Raw genomic sequence first — 25,461 nt, forward strand, 5'->3', positions numbered from 1 at the left:
ATCTTCCTCTAGTTTTCGTTATGCTCCTTGTGCTTATTAGCTCTGATTTAACACATGTACTTAAAAAATGGTTCAAATGGCTCTGAGCACCATGGGACTTAACATCTGAGGTCCTCAGTCCCCTAGAACTTAGAACTACTTAAACCTAACTAACCTAAGGACATCACACACATCCATACCCAAGACAGGATTCGACCCTGTGAACGTAGCAGGCGCGCGGTTCCGGACTGAAGCACCTAGACCCGCTGGACCACCGCGGCCGGCTACATGTACTTACCAACGTTAATGTTTCATTGCGTAACTTCCCATATTTCCGTAGGAAAAACCTACCATCTCTTTTTCAATGTCGTATGGATTGTGTAGCATGTTTTAATTGACATCTAGTAACCAACCTGACTCAAAGATTTGAAACAGTTTCATTGTTTCCTTTTTTAAATTTAAGTAAGGAATGTTTCAGAGACGTTGAATGTTCATCAGTGCCTTTATTTAATTTGCAGACATATTAAGTTTTACTGAGATATATGTACATACGGTTATGGCCATACACATCAATGAAAGGCACAATCTACCTGTTGCAACACAAAACACCGCCACAACACACCGTTCCATGTTACTTCTACGCAAGAAATCGTCGTATTTTCTGAACTTTATCGCATCCCATCTTTTCTCCCACGTCAATGTCACATGATTTCCACTTGGTACCTGTCATGAGTGAATGGGGGGAAAGCTCCAGGACCTGATGAAGTATCAGTGGACATGATAAGAGCAGCAGGTCCAGTGGGAATGCAGTGGCTGTATAGAGTACTATCAAGCGTGTAGAGAAATAGTAAAATACCTGACGACTGGAGAACAGGAAACATTGTTCCCATCTTCAAGAAAGGCAATAAAAGAATTTGTAAAAACTACAGAGGAATAACCCTCATGAGCCATACAGCCAAGATTTTTGAAAGAATTTTACTAAATCGAATAAGTGAAAAGATAGAAAAGGAGCTGAGTGAAGAACAGCATGGGTTTAGGAAAGGAAGGAGCACGATCGACCTGATATTTTCTACCCGTCAACTGATGGAAAAAAGTTGGGAGTATAACAAGAGGGTGATAATGGTTTTTATAGACATAGAAAAGGCATATGACTCAGTTAACAGGGAAAGACTCTGGGACGAACTGAAGAAGATAGATATAGAAGATGGATACATTAATGTTACAAAGACAATGTACAGAGGCCACAATTGTAGAATTAGAACACGATTGGGGAACTCTGAATACTTCGAAATAAGACAAGGACTTAAGCAAGGAAGTATTCTATCTCCTGCGCTTTTTAATGTTGTGATGGAGGGAACGAATAGGGCAATTAAAGATATAGTAAAAGAAAAAGACAAAAAGATGATTTTTGCAGATGATATGGTAATATGGGGTGATAAAGAGGTAGATGTACAGTTACAGCTTGATGCGTGGAAGGAAATACTGAAAAGGTATGGATTAAAAATAAATAAAGATAAGAGTGAAGTAATGGTATTTGGAAGGGAGAAAGGAATCAACGGAAATATTACCTTGAATGGAGAACCCGTCAAGGTGGTAGAAAGTTTCACTTATTTAGGGAGTGAAATATCTAGGGATGGAAGAATAACTAACGAAATTAATAGGAGGTTACAGAAGAGAGGCAATTTCTACCAAACAATAAAACATCTGATTTGGAATAATGAAGTTTCAGAAAGAGCAAAACTCCTTTTGTATAAGAAGCAATTTCTACCAAACAATAAAACATCTGATTTGGAATAATGAAGTTTCAGAAAGAGCAAAACTCCTTATGTATAAGAATTATTACATCCCTATTGTCACCTATGGTGGAGAAACATGGACAATGACAGCAAGGGACTGGAGCAGACTGCAAGCAGGGGAAATGAAATTTCTCAGAGCAGTTAAGGGAAAAACAAGAATGGACAGAATAAGGAATGTAGAGATTAGAAAGGACCTCAAACAAAAAAGTATGAGAGAAGAAACTGACAGAAAGAGATTAAGATGGTATGGGCATGTTAAGAGGATGCATGGGCAGAGACTCCCCAAAATTATGGAAGAACTAAAGACGGATGGAAAAAGACCTAGATGGCGCCCAAGAACACGGTGGAAAATGGGAGTGAGAATATCTGTTGAAAGGAGAGGTGTGACCTGGCAGCAAGTGGAGGAAGAAAAGTGGTGGGAGGACGGAGCCAAATGGAGAGGACTCGTCAGCACCCAGACCCGGCAGTAGCTGGAGCGGGATTCGGATATAGATAGACCTGTCATGAGTGGTCTCTGAAGGTTGTCGTCATAAGTAACGTATGTGTGAGTTTCTCTTTTTTTTAAAATCAATGGTGAGTGGCAACCAATTGAACCCAAATGAGTAACATCTCCAGTCGAAGTAAACTAATTACAACAAGACAGGTGGAAACAGATGGAGCGCCATCGTCTTGGACTCGCTTTAAAGAGGATGATGAAAGCTGCTTCCAGTATCACGATATTCGTGGCGGCAGGTACCGCGAAGAGCGCACTTGCTGATTAAACTTTAGATTTTCAGCCTAACGGTTTCACCATATGTGCAGAAAAGGGGGTATATCTCAAAGAGTAATTGTTATCCGATCCTGGTCAATCTAACGTTGTTTTGAATATGGATTAAGTGCATAATTTTTTTTAGACGTGCAACTATGTCTCTCAGAAAATCAAGGAAGATACGAGGCTATGAATTTAAAAAAAAAAATTGAAATTACCAGTTCTTGAAACGTTGCGATATACACTGACGGCCAAATCATTATCACTGTTTCCCACCGCAAGACTGAATGCCGCCTAGTGACGTCACGAGCACGAGACGCGGTAAGAAAAGTATACAGGCTGGTCAGAAACAGTCAGGAAAGCTTGTAAGGGTTTGCAGGGTAGGTTGTGCTGAGAAATAATTGTTCGGAAAATACTTTTATACGTTGTGCCATTTCCGAGTTAATTAGGATTGAAGTTAGTCAATCATCCCGTTGCGGGCGTAAATTCATGGGACCCGCCAGATACAAATACTGTCAGCTGTTCTCGTAGCGTAGATGATAGCGCACTAAACTACTCAGCCTTTCGCTCGAGTTCGATCCTTGCTACCATCCCATGTCCAGTTTTTATATCGCTTTCTTGTTCGGTCTTCGGAAACCAAACGAAGATCACGTGTGGCGACATTATCTCTGGCGAGCCGCTTGAATTTGCGCGCAGAACGGCCCTATTACCCAACTGCAATGCCAATTCACTCGGATAAGGCGCAACGTATCGAACAGTTGTTTTTCAGCACAACCTACCCTGAAATATCCTTACAAGATTTTCAGACTGTTTCTAATCACCCGGTACAAGCGAAGCTGTGATTGAGGCTGCGATCACATGACGGGAAACTTCCCAATTCGCCCGTTTAGACATCTAACATTCAACTTACAACAGATGGCGTCCGTGTGCTGTTCATTTGATCCCGCGGTTCCGTCGCGACCAGACGAATTTTCCTTATATTTCCGTTACTTTTCTTTGTTGGACGTTGCGAAACATGAATGAAACTGAAGGCGAGAATATTGAAATCGAGCTACCAGGAAAACAGCCAGTATTTTGGAAGGTAGCGTCGGAACTGCATAAAAATAAAATTTTGAGACGTCAAGCTTGGGAAGAATTGGTTTTGATATTCTGTAAGGGAAATGCCTCAAGAAAAAAAAATGGGTAAGAAAAATTTTATCATTAACAACTAAAGTTCCGTTCATTACTTACTGTTTGCATGTTCAAGTCTACCTTCATTGACAAAATTGTTAGTAAACTTAGTCCGAACTTTATCTGGAGATAAAGTGGGTCATCAATTGGGATTAGCATTTCTACATGTGAAGAAGAAGAAGAAGATTTCTACATGTGAGATTTCCAGCTAAGTTCTCTTCGTGCTTAAATGCATCTCTCCTTCCGACATGTAGAAATGTTTCAAGACGCAGCGTATCGAAGATTTATACGACAGGCAGGGGTAGCGGAAAAATATCATCCGCTAAGTCATAACGCGGACGAAAGTATTGTGGCGGAAAATAAGACGACGACAGCTACAGAGGTCACTACAGAATTGAATGCCCCACTCGCAAATTCTGTTAGCACCAAAACAGCACGAAGTGACCTTCAGAAGCAGGGAATTGCATGGCGAGCTCGAATTCGAAAACCAAACATCAGTTATGCGTAACAGGTAGGGCATACCGAAGCCATACATCCTGGATAAAGAGCAATGGAAGGAAGACACTTGGTCGGATGAGTCTTGTTTCATACTGTTTCTAACTTCTTGCCGAGTTTAGTCACTAGAGCGAAACATGGTGGGGGTTCGGTGATTTGTGGGCAGCCATATCGTGGTATTTCATGGGCTACGTGGTACTAAGCAAGGCTGCATTACTACCAAGAATGTGTGACCATTTTAGCTGATCAGGTCCGTCCCAAGGTACAATGTTTGTTTCCCAATGGTGATGCTGTGTTCTACGACGACTGCGCAGCTGCTCACACAGCTGGCATCATCCAGGACTGGTTTTGTGAGCACGGAGATTAACTCTCGTATCTTCCTTGGTCACCACAGTCACTAAATCTCAATATTACACTACTGGCCTTAAAAATTGCTACACCACGAAGATCAAGTGCTACAGACGCGAAATTTAACCGACAGGAAGAAGATGCTGTGATATGCAAATGATTAGCTTTTCATAGCATTCACACATGGTTGGCGCCGGTGGTGACACCTACAACGTGCTGACATGACGAAAATTTCCAACCGATTTCTCATACACAAACAGCAGTTGACCGGCGTTGCCTGGTGAAACATTGTTTTGATGCCTCGTGTAAGGAGGAGAAATGCGTACCATCACGTTTCCGACTTTGATAAAGGTCGGATTGTAGCCTATCGTGATTGCGGTTTATCGTATCGCGACATTGTTATTCGCGTTGGTCGAGATCCAATGACTGTCAGCAGAATATGGAATCGATGGGTTCAGGACGGTAATACGGAACGCCGCGCTGAATCCCAACGGCCTAGTATCACTAGCAGTCGAGATGACAGCCATCTTATCCGCATGGCTGTAACGGATCGTACAGCCACGTCTCGATCCCTGAGTCAACAGATGGGGACGTTTGCAAGACAACAACCATCTGCACGAACATTTCGACGACGTTTGCAGCAGCATCGACTATCAGCTCGGAGACCATGGCTGTGGTTACCCTTGATGCTGCATCACAGACAGGAGTGCCTACGATGGTGTACTCAACGACGAACCTCGGTGCACGAATGGGAAAACTTCATTTTTTCGAATGAATCCAGGTTCTGTTTACAGCATCATGACGGTCGCATCCGTGTTTGGCGACATCGCGGTGAGCGCACATTGGAAACTTGTATTAGTCATCGCCATACTGGCGTATCACCCAGATCTCTCACCAATTGAAAACGTCTGGTCAATGGTGGCCGAGTAACTGGCTCGTCACAATACGCCAGTCACTACTCTTGATGAACTGTGGTATCGTGTTGAAGCTGCATGGGCAGCTGTGCCTGTACAAGCCATCCAAGCTCTGTTTGACTCAATGCCCAGGCGTATCAAGCCCGTTATTACGGCCAGAGGTGGTTGTTCCGGGTACTGATTTCTCAGGATCTATGCACCCAAATTGCGTGAAAATGTAATCACACGTCAGTTCTAGTATAATATATTTGTCCAATGAATACCCGTTTATCATCTGCATTTCTTCCTGGTGTAGCAATTTTAATGGCCAGTAGTGTATACAGTTCTTCTGATATACTTTGAAAAAGAAGGGTACCTGATCGTTATCCACCTCCACCATGGTTACCTGGATCTGCCACTATTTTGCAGGAAGAATAGCATCGGAAGTTCTTCTAATTGCATCCAGATAACTCTGCATAATTGACGATTTATCCCAGATGCAATCGATATTCCAATTTAGCTCCACCGCTGAACAACCGCTTGCAGGGTACGTTAAACCGAAACAGACTGCGAGAGAGTAACTGCAGCGACTAATGTTCTCCACCGCTCGTCATTTGAACACTTTCGACATGCTATCGCGCGTTAACGTGCGGCAGCCCAGCGTTACATCTGAACTTAGCCTAATGGGGAATCATTATAGTGACAGCCTTTTGTAGCCGAAGTCGCTAGCGCACTCCTGCGCGGTGGCTCTCGTTTCGGCGGTTCGAATCCATCCGGGAGGACAGATGGTACAACTCTTGCTATGGCCTGCTGCGCAGTGGGGCCAAATCCCAACAAGTTAACCAAAAATCGAAAAATAAAGCCCAGGCATCTGTAGTCGTGGGTTACGTTGGGTACGAGTCCGAAGGTCGAATTCCAGACCTCAGCGGCCCCTGTCCCTTATACCTGCTATTGTAATTTAGTTGGAAGGGAACCCTCAATCGAGCTTGACGTGTCATGCAGGAAACAATGATTTCAATGCTACATTGCTACACCAAGAAAAAATGCAGATGATAAACGGGTATTCATTGGACAAATATATTATACTAGAACTGACATGTGATTACATTTTCATGCAATTTGGGTGCATAGATCCTGAGAAATCAGTACCCAGAACAACCATATCTGGCCGTAATAACGGCCTTGGTACACCTGGGCATTGAGTCAAACAGAGCTTGGATGGCGTGTTCAGGTACAGCTGCCCATGGAGCTTCAACAAGATACCACAGTTCATCAAGAGTAGTCAGTTGCTCGGCCACCATTGACCAGACGTTATCAATTGGTGAGAGATCTGGAGAAAGTGCTGGCCAGGGCAGCAGTCGAACATTATCTGTATCCAGAAAGGCCCATACAGGACCTGCAACATGCGGTCGTGCATTATCCTGCTGGAATGTAGGGTTTCGCAGGGATCGAATGAAGGGTACAGCCACGGGTCGTAACACATCTGAAATGTAACGTCCACTGTTCAAAGTGCCGTCAATGCGAACAAGAAGTGACCGAGACGTGTAACCAATGGCACCCCATACCATCACGCCGGGTGATACGCCAGTATGGCGATGACGAATACACGCTTCCAATGTGCGTCCACTGCGATGTCGCCAAACACGGATGCGACCGTCATGATGCTGTAAACAGAACCTGGATTCATTCGAAAAAATGACGTTTTCCCATTCGTGCACCCAGGTTCGTCGTTGAGTACACCATCGCAGGCGCTCCTGTCTGTGATGCAGCGTCAAGGGTAACCGCAGCCATGGTCTCCGAGCTGATAGTCCATGCTGCTGCAAACGTCGTCGAACTGTTCGTGCAGACGCTTGTTGGTTTGCAAGCGAGTGGTTAATATGTTATGGTACTTTCTGTTTCTCGGCCTTAAGTTTTGCAGAGCAATGTTGTAAACTGAAATTAAATTTTAAAACTTGAAGGTATGAGTCGGCTCCAATGGAAGTCCCAGATTTGGTGTCCGTCTCTGTATTGGGTACGATAAGTGGGGTCAACCGATCTGGGACGAACTCCAGCCACCTTAAGATTTCATCAACAGCGAAATCCACGTCGGTACCTGACAAAGGCCCTTCAAACTGTGCCTGAGTTTCCAGGGCTCTCTTTCATTACCTACAGGGTGTAAATTTTAAGTTGACAAACCAGAATAACCCGAAAAATAAGCTTTACACGAAAAAATGTGTAGAATCAAAAGTTGATTATTTTCGAGGGGGACATCTGCTGGTGCTAGAATTTGCCTGCCACCCCAGCCCCCTGGCGGTGGGGCGGAAGGCTAAATGGTTCAAATGGCTCTGAGCACTATGGGACTTAACATCTATGGTCATCAGTCCCCTAGAACTTAGAACTCCTTAAACCTAACTGTTGTCTGAGGGATCGAGACGTGGCTGCACGATCCGTTACAGCCATGCGGATAAGTTGCCTGTCATCTCGACTGCCAGTGATACGAGGCCCTTTCTAATCCAGCACGGCGTTCCGTATTACCCTCCCGAATCCACTGATTCCATATTCTGCTAACAGCCATTGGATCTCGACCAACGCGAGCAGCAATGTCGCGACACGATAAACCGCAATCGCGATAGGCTACAATTCGACCTTTATCAAAGTCGGAAACGTGATGGTACGCATTTCTCCTCCTTACACGAGGCATCACAACAACGTTTCACCAGGCAACGCCGGTCAACTGCTGTTTGTGTATGAGAAATCGGTTGGAAACTTTCCTCGTGTGAGCACGTTGTAGGTGTCGCCACCGGCGCCAACCTTGTGTGAATGCTCTGAAAAGCTAATGATTTGCATATCACAGCATCTTCTTCCTGTCTGTTGAATTTCGCGTCTGTAGCACGTCATCTTCGTGGTGTAGCAATTTTAATGGCCAGTAGTGTATATTCAAGAGTACGCAAACTCTCTAGAGGCAATCGATTTTAAATCTAAAAGATGGAATCAAAAGCTACAAGCAACTAGAATATCATCGAGTTTTATAAAATTGATAATGATAGTTTATGTGATAACAAATGCGTTCTACCAATTTCTAAATATACTCTTTTTTCTCCGATCTGGTGACTGTGTCTTTCAAGCATGGAAAGAAGACTGAGGTTTAACGTCTCATCGGCGAAGAGTCCCATTAGGGTCGGAGTACAAGCTCAGATTGAGGAATGAAATTGACTGCACCTTTTGCCGGCCGGAGTGGCTGAGCGGTTCTAGGCGCTGCAGTCTGGGGCCGCGCGACCGCTACGGTCGCAGGTTCGAATCCTGCCTCGGACATGGATGTGTGTGATGTCCTTAGGTTAGTTAGGTTTAAGGAGTTCTAAGTTCTAGGGGACTGATGACCATAGATGTTAAGTCCCATAGTGCTCAGAGCCATTTGAACCATTTAGCCTTCCGCCCCACCGCCAGGGGGCTGGGGTGGCAGGCAAATTCTAGCACCAGCAGATGTCCCCCTCGAAAATAATCAACTTTTGATTCTACACATTTTTTCGTGTAAAGCTTATTTTTCGGGTTATTCTGGTTTGTCAACTTAAAATATACACCCTGTAGGTAATGAAAGAGAGCCCTGGAAACTCAGGCACAGTTTGAAGGGCCTTTGTCAGGTACCGACGTGGATTTCGCTGTTGATGAAATCTTAAGGTGGCTGGAGTTCGTCCCAGATCGGTTGACCCCACTTATCGTACCCAATACAGAGACGGACACCAAATCTGGGACTTCCATTGGAGCCGACTCATACCTTCAAGTTTTAAAATTTAATTTCAGTTTACAACATTGCTCTGCAAAACTTAAGGCCGAGAAACAGAAAGTACCATAACATATTAACCACTCGCTTGAAACAAATAAAAGTCAGTTAGCATGTTGTCAGAGGTTTATCAGTCCTGCACAGGAAGATGGAGGTCGCGGAACACAACGTACTGGTCGCCAGGCAAAGAGACCACCCCTATGCAGTCGCCGTACCAGGTTAACTACAGCAGCAGATGACCGAAGTACAACAGGCAAGAAGGGGCCCACGTTAATCAGCTCGTGCAATTGCAACAACACCTAAATGGACTGCACCGCCTGCGAAGGTGCCAAGAGCATAGGGACTTGACCAACGAGGATTGGGGGGCCCCTGTGCTCGGATGAGAGCAGATTTAGCATGAGGATTCTCATATGACGAGAGATGGGAACACGTAATGCACCTAGAAACATTGTCGAACGTGATCGTTTTGGCGGTCCAGATGCTATACGGTGTGGAGAGGCATAATTTTGCGTGGGTGTAATAACTTCCAAGTATTTTGACACGGCAAACTCAATGATCAAGTCCGCAGCTCGTGGTCTCGCGGCCGCGTTCTCGCTTCCCGAGCACGGGGTCCCGGGTTCGATTCCCGGTGGGGTCAATGATTTTCACCTGCCTCGAAATGACTGGGTGTTTGTGTTGTCCTCATCATTTCATCATCACTCATAAAAGTGGAGAGATTGAACTGAGCAAAGGTTGGGAATTCGTACGGGCGCTGATAACCGCGCAGTTGAGCGCCCCACAAACCAAACATCATCATCATCAACGATCAAGCCGCGCGGGATTAGCTGAGCGTTCTAAGGCGCTGCAGTCATAGACTGTGCGGATGGTCCCGGCGGAGGTTGGAGTCCTCCCCCGGGCATGGGTGTCTGTGTTTGTCCTTAGGATAATTTAGGTTAAGTAGTGTGTAAGCTTAGGGACTGATGACCTAAGCAGTTAAGTCCCATAAGATTTCACACACGTTTGAACGTTTTTTTTTTCAACGATCACCGCTATTGTGACACTGTGCTTCTTTCCCATGTGCGTCTTCTCAGGGGTGCATTTGGGCGTGGATCCATTTTTATGACCTAGCGAGGTGGTGGAGTGGTTAGCACACTGGATTCGCGTTCAGGAGGATGATGATTCAAATCCGTGTCCGGCCATCCGTGAAATCCCCGAATTCGTTCCAGGCAAATGCCAGGATGGTTCCGCTGAAAGGGCACGGCCGCTTTCCTTCCCTGTTCTTGAAACAATCCGAGCTTATAATCCGTCTTTAATGACCTTGATGTCGACGGGACGTTGAACCCTAACCGCAAGCCGGGGTGGCCGAGCGGTTCTAGGCGCTACAGTCTGGAACCGCGCGACCGCTACGGTCGCAGGTTCGAATCCTGCCTCGGGCATGGACGTGTGTGATGCCCTTAGGTTAGTTATGTTTAAGTAGTTCTAAGTTCTAGGGGACTGATGACCTCAGTAGTTAAGTCCCATAGTGCTCAGAGCCATTTGAACCATTTTTTGAACCGTAACGTTCCTTCCTTTCTTCATTTTTATGGATACAATACTCGGCCGCATGGTATAGTGCTGGCGGAGGAGCTGTTGGATCGAGAGAATACTCGATGTTGGACTGGCCTAGCCGTTCCTGCGACTTAAACCACATCGAGCAGGTGTGGGATGGGTTGGAGAGACGTACTGCAGCTTAAGAGTTTTCGCATAAAATGATCGGAGGCATTACTTTTCAGGAAACCCAAGTACTTTTCTCCAACCTGTTACTTTGTGGCCGGCCGTAGTGACCGAGCGGTTCTAGGCGCTTCAGTCCGGAACCGCGATGCTGCTACGGTCGCATGTTCGAATCCTGCCTCGGGCATGGATGTGTGTTATGTCCTTAGGCTAGTAAGGTTTAAGTAGTTCTAAGCTCTAGGGGACTGATAACCTCCGATGTTAAGTCCCACAGTGCTCAGAGCTGTTTGAACCATTTTTTTGCTACTTTGTTTCAAGCATAACAAAACATCAAACACAGAAGACTGTCCAAATTTCGCGTATTTTTATTTATTATTTTCCGGTAGCTAATCGGACATCGAACACATGTTCAGCTTCAGAAATTATTTGGATTGATTTTACCATATTTCTTCACTCTATTAGTCCTCACGTAGCTGCCTGGGATTCAATTCAGGAGATTTACGTAGAATCTGTTTCCGATAAAACGTAAGCTGCTTGTCCTCCCCTTTCTACTACATCTGGAGATTGAAAATATCTTGGTTCACAATGAGCTAAATCGATTACCTTCCGAGACAAGTACATCATATCCTCGCAATTTAGTAACCGCAGTGATGGGGGAGCAGTTATTGCTGTATATGAGAGACTCATTAAGGTTATCCTCCGTCCTGACATGTCTCTGAAGACCCTACCGTTACTGGCCGACCGCCGTGTCACCCTCACCCTATAGGCGTCACTGGATGCGGATATGGAGGGGCGTGAATTCAGCACACTGCTCTCTCGGCCGTTGTCAGTTTTCGTCACCGGAGCCGCTGTTTCTCAATCAAGTAGCTCGCAAATTTGACTAACAAGGGCTGAGTGCACCCCGCTTGCCAACAGCGATCGGCGGACCTGATGGTTACCCATCCAAGTGCTAACCAAGCCCGACAGCGCTTAACTTCGGTGATCTGACGGGAACCGGTGTTAGCACTGTGGCAAGGCCGTTGGCCGGTAGGGTTATACTATCCTGAATATTTTTTTGAGTACATCAGATCATCGTGGTAATCTAGTTACAGCGCAAATAAAATTAATATATGAAAATGAGACAATATTTGTCGAATTCCCTATGATAATGGCGTCTGTTAGTGTCCAGCAAAATGCGGGGAATTTGGTTAAGACTCCCTTAGTAGTCCAGCTAATGAATATTTGCGTCCATCACTTAACGTTTATGAGTTTTCTCGCTTCAGTTCCAGTAACTGAGCGGGAGCAGAGTGTCGTTCTAAGCTAAATCCTTCCGCTTGCAACTGTGTCTGGTTCCAAGAGGTGAAGTTGCCACAGCCGCTGCACGGCGTTTCTTTGCGTCTCTCGCTTATCAGCTTTGAGGATATGAATCGTTTACGAGCGCTTTCGTTGATTCACAGACACTCTTCACACTCTCACAAAATGCAAATGACTCATTCGTAACGCGACTTAAAAACGCCAGTGAGGAAGAAAATATAATTCAAATTATTGTCATAAAATGAAGAGAAATAGTTTAGTTTGGAGCTCATTTACCATGTATATAAGATGTAGACATAAGAACAACGTAAATAGAAGATTTAATGTTTTTACCCTCACGGAGTAACAACAATCCCTGTGAAAAGCATCCATATGATCATCCGTCCTCGTTGGAGCAAGTGGGTACACACAGTTCTTGCACTAGCTTTAGTAACTGTGAAATACATCTTTCAAATAGTGAAGGTAGCAGGGATGAAATATGAGACGCGAAAGACTATCTACAATTTATACAGAAACAAGATTGTAGCTATAAGAGTCGAAGGATATGAAAGAGGGCATTAGTAAAGAAGGGAGTAAGACACGGTTGTGGTCTATCTAGCGTGCTCTTAAAACTGTACATTGAGCAAGCTCTAAAGGAACCAAAGATAAATTTGGAACGGGAATTAAAGTTTATGAAGAACAAACAGAAAGTTTAAGGTTTGCCGGCAACGTTTCAGTTCAGTGAGAGATGGCAAAAAATTTGGAAATGCAGATGAATGGAATGGATAGCGTCTTGGAAACAGATTATAAGACGAGTATCAACAACAGAAAAGGACGGTAGAGGAGGTAGTCAAATTAAATCACACAGTGTTGTGGCAGTTAAATTATAAAATTAGTCACTAAAAGTAGTAGATAGGTTTTGCTATTTGGGCAGCAAAATAACTGACGACGCCCGAATTAGAGGTGATATAAAATGCAGACTCACGCTAGTAAGAGAAGCGCTCCTGGAAAAGAGAAATACTTTAAAGTATAATATAAAGCGTCATAAAATCATTTCTGGAAGCATTTGGCTTGAGTATAGCCTTTTAGAGTTGAAACGTGGACGATAAACAGGACAGACATTAAGAGAATAGAAGCCTATGAAATATGTTGCTACAGAAGAATGGTATGAGGAAATCAGTTGATAGAACACACCCAGAGGCATCAAGGACTAGCGAAGTTTGTAATGCAGGGATGTACAGGGGTAGACATTGTGCCGGGAGATAAAGGCTTAGTTACAGTAAGCCGCTTGAAGTGGATGTATATCAAAGTGCCAAAGTGAACATGCCGCTAATTTGCATAAAACTGAAGAATAAGTGGCAAGAACTGCCAGTTTTCAGTTTATGAAGAAAATCAGTTTTTATTTAATGATAACTGGCGAATTATCACCGACACAGGTATAAAGTCAAGACTGTGACGATGGTGGTGGTGATGAATGTCGTCCACGTAACTTTAGACGATTTATGTATGTCGTGGAAATATTTATACCGGTATAATGATTCAAGGAAATCTAGATTTAAATGAATAACTGCGCACAGAAGACAGTTTGTTTAAACGATACCACGCCTACGAGTAAAAGGAACACCGAAAGTCTGTATTAATTTGTACAAAGTTGTTTCCATAAATGTAATCGATAAGGCTACAATTTCTGCACTTCCGCTTGTCGAATACAAAGCGGCAAAGTGGGCAATGATGATACACCCTTACCCTCAATAATAGGAAACCAAATCACAATAGAAAGTTGAATTCATACGAAGACGCTACTCATAGAAGCTAATGATGCATAGCACTGAAAGTCTTGAACTATAAAAAGATCGTAGAGTTAAGTTGTTTCCGTTAAAAGCTTAGAAGACACAAAGCTGCCACTGATGACATGTGTATGGTAGGCGGGACCCAGGAGGAACAGTTTGTCCAACAAGACACTTTAATTATCCTATTTGTAGCGGAGAATGAAATAGCTCTCAGTGGGGTAGCGCCCGCATCTCCTGGTCGTGTGGTAGCGTTCTCGCTTCCCACGCCCGGGTTCCCGGGTTCGATTCCCGGCGGGGTCAGGGATTTTCTCTGCCTCGTGATGGCTGGGTGTTGTGTGATGTCCTTAGGTTAGTTAGGTTTAAGTAGTTCCAAGTTCTAGGGGACTGATGACCTAAGCTGTTAAGTCCGCCCGCATCTCGTGGTCGTGCGGTAGCGTTCTCGCTTCCTACGCCCGGGTTCCCGGCTTCGATTCCCGGCGGGGTCAGGGATTTTCTCTGCCTCGTGATGGCTGGGTGTTGTGTGCTGTCCTTAGGTTAGTTAGGTTTAAGTAGTTCTAAGTTCTAGGGGACTGATGCCCATAGATGTTAAGTCCCATAGTGCTCAGAGCCATTTTTTCTGTTAAGTCCCATAGTGCTCAGAGCCATTTGAACCATTTGAACCAGTGGGGTAGCTAAAATACGGAAAAACATTCACACATATTTACCAATACGTTCAGGACTTTTGAGGATGAAATAGGAAAATAATTTGTCAACGCAAAATCAGTAATAACCGTCAGGTCTCCCGGAAAAACCAGCTTGAAAATTGAGCTGATTATTTGCGAGATATGAATATTTACTTGATCCAAATATAAAATTTAAGCACATGAGTGATGCACTGACGGAAATGAGAGTAATTCACCATTAACACCTTGACCGGAGGCTACGAAACTACGAGGGCGTGCTGAAAAGTAATGGTTTTTTTATGTGAAAATTCTTAAAGTTTTTAAATAAAACAAAGGTTGTGAACATTCTACATCTTTAATCTTCATGTCTACATACTTGCAGCCCTCCGTCCGAGTAGTGGCGTGTAACATGGCGGTGTTTAACGTGACTGTCACGGTGCGTGAGGAACAGTGTGCCTGCTTCGAAGAGTTCGTCCACACATGGAGCGCTCTCTCCTTCAGCATGTCAATGCCAGACCACACGCGAGCGCTGCCACATCCGCAACAACCCGACGCCTTGGGCTCACTCTAATCGATCATCCTCCATACAGTCCAGACTTGTTCCCATCCGATTTTAAACTGTTTACAAAACTTAAAGAACACCTTCGAGGACTTCACTCTGATAGCGATGAAACGGTGCAAGCAGAGGTGAGGTTCTGGCTACGTCAACAAAGTGAAACATTCTACAGTGACGGTGTCATCAAACTGGTCTCTCTTTGGGAGAGAGTATGTTGAAAAATAAATATGTCGACATAAAGAATGGAGATGCAGGATATTAATAGCGTTTGCTTTGTTTAGAAAGTTTTAAGAGTTTCCACAGATTCGGAGGCATTACTCTTCAGCACACCCCCATGTGTCATATTTATTGGCTGGTAATAGCTAAGGTATTATCTATTGTCAAAGTAATACTTTCCATACAATGATTAGAAACATGAGGTGTTGGTGCAGAATAACCATTCTAAATATTAGAGTTAGCGCTCAGGTGGAAAACTGATTTTGCTAGATGAGTCTTGTGGCGTAGCGCCGTATCCCGATTCTGCCTTGGAGGCGGTTAATTGGGAGATGTGTCTCAGAGCTGGATAGTGACAGATGGTGACGCGAGACTGGACGCGCACGTAGTTTATCTATCAACCGATAGGTGACAATATCGGATAGGGGACTGATTTCGTGTCGATTGTGTCCACTAGAGTGCACTAAAGTAATAGAATGTTTTTCATGAACTGTTCTAGTATTTTCATAAAGTGTTATTATGTCTTTTTGTGTAGATAAAATGTTATAAATGTGTTTTAGCAGTATGAATGATGTGTGAGTGTGGTTTAAGGTTAATATGAAGATAATTGTTTAACGAGTTGTGTAGTGGAATTTAGTATGGGAACATTTCGAAGAAGTATGGATGTGGACAAAGGGGATTTTTGTAGAATAGATCTGTAAAGTAAGTTTATGGTAAAGGGAAAGTTAATTCAGGTATAAATAACAATAGTAAATAACTTTATGCATAAACAAAACTTCAGCATATTAGATAATTACGTCGGTAAAAAGTGCAGTCGTTAGGTTTACTATTTTGCGATTGGTTATTGATGAAAAGCGCGGACAGACGCGGGAGAATGTTGTTTTGCTATTGGCTGTTGAGTAAACTGACCAATGGTAAAGCAATATTCTTCGCGCGCCTTTCTCTGGTGGTAGAGGAGACTTAGAGTATTCTAGGGAAGAGTCGGAGCCTAGCCATGAAACAGTTCGGACGTGTGTAGTAGTAATTCCGATGGAAACGATAAGTTGCCCGATCTAGCAGTGTTTCATACATCAAAAGTGTTGGAAAGTGACGGCATAATTATTCCGATGGGCGTGTAGAAATTTGTGACGAGAAAAGACATATATTCCGCGTGGAGTATTGAGCAGGTCGGTGGCTAAAAACTGTGACTGCATTTGGTACCGACAGACTTAATATTTGGCGAGCATTATCAATCAAAAACAATCTGTATTTTTGTAGGTATTACGTTTACGGGAAATGCAACACCATAAACTTGCTAACGTGAGTGAAAGGAATTGTGAGTGACTGTGTTAAGACTAGCACGGGCTTGGCAGTGACACTTGTTCACCTAAGTTTCAGAATATATTAATTGAGGACAAAATTTCCAACCTTTCATTTCGTGTGAAAATTTTCTCCCGGAACGTAGATTAGTGACTTTAATTGTAGCCTGGTTCACGTCGAAATACAGTAGGTTTCACTCGGCTTCCCTACTGATGATATGCTGAGACAATGTTCACAGGTAGGTGCAGGTACATCGTAAAGGGACGGAAGAAACCGCGCCGCCGCAATCTGACAGTAGTCAGGTGGCTCTTCTATGACACAGTATAGTTAAGATGATCAATACTCTTAGGTAACGCGGATGTTTCTTCACACATATCTACATCTGTACTCCACATATCACCCTGTGATGTGTGGCAGAGGATACTTCGCCTGAAATTTTCTTCTTCTGCCTTTCCCGTTCTATTCACGAAAGGTGCTGTACAACAACGACACTTTGCATGCCATCGTCGGACCAACGATTTTGCTGATGTTCCCATAATAGGCGTTACGCGAGGAAAGGAAGGAAGGAAGATTAGGGCTTGACGTCCCGTCAATATGGAGGTCATTAGAGACAGAGCTCAAGCTCGAATTATTTCAAGGAAATCGTCCGTGCCTATTCTGTTCAAAGGAATCATCCCGGCATTTGGCTGGAGCGATTTAGGAAAATGACGGGAAACATATATCTCGATAGCCGGACGCGGATCCCTAACGTGAGAGCCGGCCGAAGTGGCCGTGCGGTTCTGGCGCTGCAGTCTGGAACCGCGAGACCGCTACGGTCGCAGGTTCGAATCCTGCCTCGGGCATGGATGTGTGTGATGTCCTTAGGTTAGTTAGGTTTAACTAGTTCTAAGTTCTAGGGGACTAATGACCTCAGAAGTTGAGTCTCATAGTGCTCAGAGCCATTTGAACCTAACGTGAGTGTAGTGTGTTAACCACTATGCCACCTCGCTCAGTAGTTCGCCAGATGTTCTGTATGTAGGAGGAAATACACTGCTGACAAAAAAAGTGTATCACCCAGAAGGAGGGGAGGAAACGAAATAAGACTTCAAGGGTTGAGCGGGTATGTAATGTTATTTCCGTTATTACAATAAAGAGTCAAAAATACAAAGAACTTGTCAGTATGAGCCCACTTATCAGGATGACGTTGTACCCCATACAGGTGTAGTATCCTCTGCTAAGGTTCAAACGGCTCTAACCACTATGGGACTTAACATCTGAGGTCACCAGTCCCCTAGACTTAGAACTTCTTAAACCTAACTAACCTAAGGACATCACACACATTCATGCCCGAGGCAGGCTTCGAACCTGCGATCGTAGCAGCAGCTCTGTTCCGGACTGAAGCACCTCACCTAGGATCGCTCGGCTACAGCGGCCAGCCCTCTACTAAGGCAAACTGACGCACAACTGTTGTAAATCATCCTTGATATACTGGATGTCGGCACCGTGATGGATATGACGTCCGAGTTGGTCCCACCCTCGTTCTATAGGGGCCAGATCTGGGGACGTTGCTGGCCACATGAGTATACTAACGTCACGCAGGTAGTTCACAGAACCAGTAGCCAGCCATGTGTAGACGAGCATGTCATGTTGTAAATCGTCACCACAGTACTGTCGCTTGAGAGGTAATACATGAGGACGCAGGATGTCCGTACCGCACCATTCCGCCGTCAAAGTTGCCTCAATCACTACCATCCAACGCCTGAACTCATAGATGGCTCCCCACACCATGACGCTAAGAGTAACATCACATTGGTGCTTCTCCAATATTTTGGAAGACTGAGATCTCTCCCCAGGTTGCCACCATACTCACCGGCAATGGTCATCCGGGGTAGTGCAGAACTGCAAGTCATCGTTGAACATAATACGACGCCATTCCTCAGCAGCGCACGCTTTCCACTCCAAGCGCAGCCGCCTGTGTTGTGGTATTAACGGCAGCATATACATGGGACAATAAATCGTGATTCCGGCTAGTCAGCGACCATCAGTGTGGGATGATACAGAATGTTGAAGGAGTCCATTCCATGGCAAGCGTTGGTATGAAGAATTTACGACGTACTCGGTGTTCAACGAAGAAAGGATCTTAATTTGCAGCACGTTTCCAAAAATATAGCTATTTTCATGACGACAGGGCAATATATGCATTTGGGAACATTAAACGAAGCAAAAGAAGCGCAGTTTGTTACATATTCTTGCACCTTTTTGCGAGATTACAACATTTTACACCTCCCATCTCCATGCTTAAGCACCGTCTCCCCATTTTTATCTGCACTTTTAATAGATTAGACAGAATTTTTTTCTCTTCTTGATAAGGAATTTAAAATTTTATTTAATCAGAAGTCAACAATGGTCAATATATATTAAATTGCAATTTATGGAAAGCACCATTAATTATTCATACCCCCAGCAACAATAGTCAACCTCAGGAACAATAGTCAACGTCAGTGACAATCGTGAACCTGCAGCTGTGAAATCAAGTAAAATTTAAATAATGATGCTGCAACCGTTGAAACGTAAGTTAGATAATGTTGACATGAATTTAACGGTTCCTATCCATCGACTGTGTGCTGTCTTGTTGGCTGTTCCAATTCAAATGGCTCTGGGCACTATGGGACTTAACATCTGAGGTCATCAGTCCCCTAGAACTTAGAACTACTTAAACCTAACTAACCTAAGGACATCACACACATCCATGCCCGAGGCAGGATTCGAACCTGCGACCGTATCGGTCGCGCGGTTCCAGACTGAGGCGCCTAGAACCGCTCGCCCACGGCGGCCGGTCTCTTTTTGGCTGTGTTAACGTTTTACCAGAACGAATTTTTCAAGACAAAATCATGGCCAAGGTTACGGAGGACAAGTTGAGTTAACTTCGCGAAGAATTCGAAACTAATCGCACGATTCTGCGGAGTAAATACTGCAGTGGATGACAAGCATCAAAGGAACAGAATTAAGCAGCACATCCAAAACAACAACATTTAAAGAACAGAGAAGTTTGCAAGTCGAAACCTAAGTGAACTATTCTGATACACCTATTCACTTAAGGATCTGAAGAAGCAGCAGCCAATGAATGCGTTTAGTGCGGATCTTGCTATGGCATTAATCCATTCAGGAATTCCAATCCACTAGGTAAAATATGCTGTATTCAGACCATTTCTTAAGAAGGACACACGAAGGTTAATACCGGATGAGAGTACGTTGAGAAAAAGTTACATACAGCCAATTTATGAGAACTTTTTAGAGAAAATAAAAGAGGCGGTCCTTAAAGATGAAGTTGGATTCGTTTGAGATGAAACTACTGATGATCTGCGAGGTTATATTTTGAATGTGTTGGTTTTTCCATTAACTGGAGAATAGACAAAACATACGCTTTTTAAAATGTACCAATTCGAGAAGACATACGCTTGCACGATGATTTAAGCATTCAACGACTCATGTATGAACCTGTGGCAAGGGGGCATACAATACGAAAAAATCAGGTTTGTGGTGATTGATCAAACACGCTACTTGCTTTCGGCTTCCCAGCAATTGAAGAGCATATACTCCAACCTCAAACATGTGACATTTATTGCACATGTTCTGCACCGTGCTTGCAAAAGCATCTGGGAGAATTACTACAGGATAAATGACTTCGTTGCTGCTCTGAAGAAGATTCAGGTAACGACTTCCAGTCGTCAGGTATTGTATCAAGAAATGACAGAGCTCCACCTTCCCCAGTTTCCTGTCATCACAAATTGTGGCACTTCGGTAAGATGCACAGTTTCCGTGAGCGAAAACTATGATAAAATGAAACACTTCACACGTGCGCTAGACTCAATGGACGTAGGAGGCATCAAGCAGGTCCAACAATTAGTCAAAAACAAAGAAGTAGAGTTGGAACTGTTTGCATTGTATGGCTCCAAGTATTTGTCTGATGTGATACAGAGTTTGGAAGAAGAAGGTATGGCGAAGGAGGAACATTGGGAGAAGTTGATGAGTGTTCGGAACGTCCTTGATGGATTTGCTAAAGATAAATTGGAATTAAATATCAAGAACAGTGAAGATGTCAAAACCTTTGCAACTTCCACTGAACTTCCTTTACGGATGCTGACAAGATATGTTCCATTGGTTTGTGTAGATGTAGAGCGGAGTTCCTCCGTATGTAAGGAACTATTGAGCTAAAACACCAGCGACTTAATGTCATAAACACTGAGATGATGTGTGTAATCCAGTATAACGGAACCATGTAAATGAGACAAAGAAAGTTACTGTAGCTGGTTTACATTCACATAACGTAATTTCAAAATCACCTTTCTTGAATGTTGTTATGTGTGTTTTCAGAACCTTTTTCCCATCTTTTCTGACCGTAATTTGTACATTAAAGTGCTTGCACTAGTGATAAATGTGGCTATCCTCCCTAGCCGTAGTGAAACGCCGTCGACCGGAACCTCGACGGCGAGCATGCCTGCCCTCACGTTGCGACACAGACCTACATCGGGCCGTTGTCAGATCCGAATGCCCCACAAATCTGGATACTGCACGATTCCGCCATCCGGCCAAATGGAGATCCACAATGAGGCCCCTTTCAGCCTCTGCCAGGAAGCGATAATGCTGTCTCACACGAGTAGGCTACATCTCCGTCACCTTCACAGTGATCACTCAACATCTGACGCTATTTACACCCACTGTAGCCCCTACGAGGCCTAGTAACCACACTAAACACGAACAACGCTAATACACTCTGGTGGCGTTCTACCTGTCACACGGGAATTGCAACTCTAATCATATACATACCGATGGAGTGTACGTGTACAAAGCTGCATTGCTATCCGACCATGACCCTGGGTGCTGCACTTTTTTTGTCGGGGATTGTAACATACCATGGAACAAAGACACACACAATTTTGACAGTAAACCTGTAAGTGTTGCACGACATCTATCTTGCAACATGTGCCAAAAGCGTGAGATGATCCTCTGTTTGATACTGTATGGCCTACTAAACGAACGCGCTCTATTATCTAGTAGCCCTATCTCGTCCCACATTGATGAGCAGCATTTACGAATCGCAGGTGTCGTAAGATACCTCTTCAATGAGTGAATTACATTTCCTCACATTGGACTCGCATTCGGGAGGACGACAGTTCAAACCCACGTCCGGCCATCCTGATTTAGGTTTCCCCTGATTTCCCTAAATCGCTTCACGTAAATGCCGGGGTGGTTCCTTTGGAAGGGCACAGCTGATTTCCTTCCCCATCCCTCTCTAATGCGATGGGACCAAGACCTCGCTGTTTCGGCCCCTCCAGCAAATTAGCCAACCAACCATCATTTCCTTGAGATTTACCCAATGAATCTCATTCTAGCAACTGCTTTTAGTAAAACTTGTTTCGTGTGGCGGTGGTGGAATTGTTGGTGATGGTTGGTCGGTACTTCCGTAACCAAGGCAGCTGAAGTGTCTTGTGTTTCAAGAGGCATCGGATCTAAGATTGATACCGCATTCAGGGAAAGGGAAAAAGTATCATCCGCTAAGTCACCACGCAGATTTAACTGTGTGTAGAGTGGTCTTAACAGATGTTCATTGAAGGTTACTGTGACAAAAATAAAGAGGACGACGGCTGCAAAAGTCACTGCATAACTGAATGTCGTACTCACGAACCCTGTCGGCACAAAAATAACTCGAAGGAAGCTTTAGAAGCAGGGAACTGCAGGACGAGTTGGATCCCAAAACCACGCATTAATATACAAACGCCAATAACAAGAAAATGTGGTGCCGAATCCATAAAACCTGGACTGTGGAGCAATGGAAGAAAGTTGTCTTGTCGTATGAGTCTTGTTTCACATTGTTTCCAATGTCTGGCCGAGTTTATGTCCCAAGAGTGAAACGTGGTCGTCTTTATGTTCCATGAGTGAAAAATGGCGGAGGTTTGGTAATGATCTGGGCAGCCATATCGTGGTATTCCGTGGGCACCATGGACGCTCTGCAAGTTCCCAATATTGCCAAGGATTACGTGACCATTTTGGCTGAACAAGTCTGTGCCATTGTACAGTGTTGTGTCCCAAGACAACAATGCCCCTGTTCACAGTGCTCGCATCGTCCAGGACTGAGGTCGTGAGCACGATGACGAATTGTCACATCTTACCCGGCCACCACAGTTACCTCATCTCAATATTATTGAGCTGTTGTGGTCTACTTTGGAGACAAGGGTGCATGATCACCATCCACCTCCATCACTGTTACCTTGCCACTATTTTGCGTGAAGTATGGTATAGGATTCCCTTGAAAATCATGCAGGACCTCTATTTATCCATTCCGAGACCAACAGAAGCGGTTTGGTTTTCATAAACCGTATAAAGCATATTAATGTGTTGCGCTTTTGATGTTTCCATATTTTTTCCTCCTCACTGTAATATCTGTTTCTGTTGAGAGTAAAACGCGTGTCACATTATACTTTGCGTCGATCCTTTGCAGATCTTACTGCATTTTGCCGTTATTTTCAGGCGTTGTGATCTTCCCATATACAAAAGTGTAATCGAACTTTTATGCTACAGGTCACTTGTATTTTGTATGTCATGACCTGTAATGGCACTACAAGGTTCTCTTGAGCCACGACAGAAGTTATTTTTACATCTAGCGATATAACCCCACGAAGAAGGATGTATAATGGTTTTTCACTTGTAAAACACTGTGTCTGAATGAACAAATGTGTAGAGCCTTTCAGGAGATCAAATCTCCACCAAGCATCCTGATTTAGGTTCTATGTTTCCCTACATCGATCAAGGAAAGGGCATGGACGATTCTTTTGTAATTGTTAGGACCAATTACCTTCCTTACTTTACACTACTCTGAATGGTTCAAATGGTTCTGAGCACTATGGGACTTAACATCTGAGGTCATCAGTCCCCTAGAACTTAGAACTACTTAAACCGAACTAACCTAAGGACATCACACACATCCATGCCCGAGGCAGGATCCGAACCTGCGACCGTAGCGGTCGCGCGGTTCCAGACTGAAGTGTCTACAACCGCTCGGCCACAATTGCCGGCCACACCACTCCGAGCTAGTGCCCCATCTCTGATGACTTCATCGTTGATAGAACATTAAACCATCATCGCATCTTCCATTTCTGCAAGGCAACTATCAACCTGATTCTCTAATTTCCACCTCGTATATCTGCTGCATAAAAACTTGAAATACATAGAATAAATACACACTAAGAAAAACAATGACAAACCACGAAAGAATTATCCAATTGGGACGGAAATCGGTAGAGGCGATGTACATGTACAGGCAACCAAATAACAACAGTTTCAGAAAAATTAGGTGATTTATTCAAGAGAAAGAGATTCACCAATTGAGAAAGTCAATAACGTGTTGGTCCACCTCTGTCCCTTATACAAGTAGTTATTTGGTTAGGCATTGATGGCAGAGTCGTTGGATGTCTTCCTGAGCGATATCGTGTCAAATTATGTCCAGTTGGCGAGTCAGATCGTCAAAATCCCGAGACTGTTGGTGGGCCCTGCCCATAATGCTCCAAACGTTCTCAATTGAGGAGAGATCCAGCGACCTTGTTGGACAAGGTAGGGTTTGGCAAGCATTAACCCAAATAGTTGTCCCTCACCGTGTGTGGGCGGGTATTATCATGCTGAAAGGTAAGCCCAGGACGGGTTGCGATGAAGGGCAATAAAATGGGGACATACACTATGTGATCAAAAGTATCCGGACAACTGGCTGAAAATGACGTACAAGTTCGTGGCGCCCTCCATCGGTAATGCTGGAATTCAATATGGTGTTGGCCCATCCTTGCCTTGATGACAGCTTCCATTCTCGCAGGCATACGTCCAGTAAGGTGCTGGAAGGTCTCTTGAAAAATGCAAGCCCATTCTTCACAGAGTGCTGCACTGAGGAGAGGTATTGATGTCAGTGGGTGAGGCCTGGAGCGAAGTCGGCGTTCCAAAACACCCCAAAGATGTTATATAGGTTTCAGGTCAGGACTCTGTGCAGGCCAGTCCATTACAGGGATGTTATTGTCGTGCAACCACTCCACCACAGGCCGTACGTTATGAACAGGTGCTCGATCCTGTTGAAAGATGCAATCGCCATCCCCGAAATGCTCTTCAACATTGGGAAGAAGGTGCTTAAAACATCAATGTAGGCCTGTGCTGTGATAGTGCCACGCAAAACAACAAGGGGTGCAAGCCCCCTCCATGAAAATCACGACCACACCATAACACCATCGCCTCCGAATTTCACTGTTGGCACTACACACGCTCGCAGATGACGTTCACCGGGCATTCGCCACACCAGCACCCTGCCATCGGTTCACCACATTGTGTACCGTGATTCGACACTCCACACAATGTTTTTCCACCGTTCAATCGTCCAATGTTTACGCTCCTTACACCAAGCGAGGCATCGTTTGGCATTTACAAGCGTGATGTGTGGCTTATGAGCAGCCGCTCGACCATGAAATCCAAGTTTTCTCATTTCGCGCCTAACTGTCATAGTACTCGCAGTGGATCCTGATGCAGTTTGGAATTCCTATATGATGGTCTGGATAGGTGTCTGCCTACTACACATTACGATCCTCTTCAACTGTCGGCGGTCTCTGTCGGTCAACAAATGACGTCGGTCTGTACGCTTTTGTGCTGTATGTGTCCCTTCACGTTTCCACTTTACTATTACATCGGAAACAGTGAACTTAGGGATGTTTAAGAGTGTGGAAATCTCGTTACAGACGTATGACACAAATGACACCCAATCACTTGACCACGTTCGAAGTCCGTG

At 44.3% G+C, this 25,461-nt stretch overlaps 1 protein-coding gene and 1 pseudogene across 1 annotated transcript in view; both read right to left on the bottom strand.

The window, feature by feature from the left end:
- LOC126470787 (palmitoleoyl-protein carboxylesterase NOTUM) overlaps positions 1 to 25,461 on the bottom strand; it is a 338,465-nt gene that overhangs the window by 285,844 nt on the left and 27,160 nt on the right. The gene's annotated exons all lie outside the window — the stretch shown is intronic.
- On the bottom strand, positions 11,782 to 11,899 carry LOC126472085 (5S ribosomal RNA; annotated as a pseudogene).

Source organism: Schistocerca serialis, chromosome 3 (assembly GCF_023864345.2).
Source record: "Schistocerca serialis cubense isolate TAMUIC-IGC-003099 chromosome 3, iqSchSeri2.2, whole genome shotgun sequence".
NCBI lineage: Eukaryota > Metazoa > Arthropoda > Insecta > Orthoptera > Acrididae > Schistocerca > Schistocerca serialis.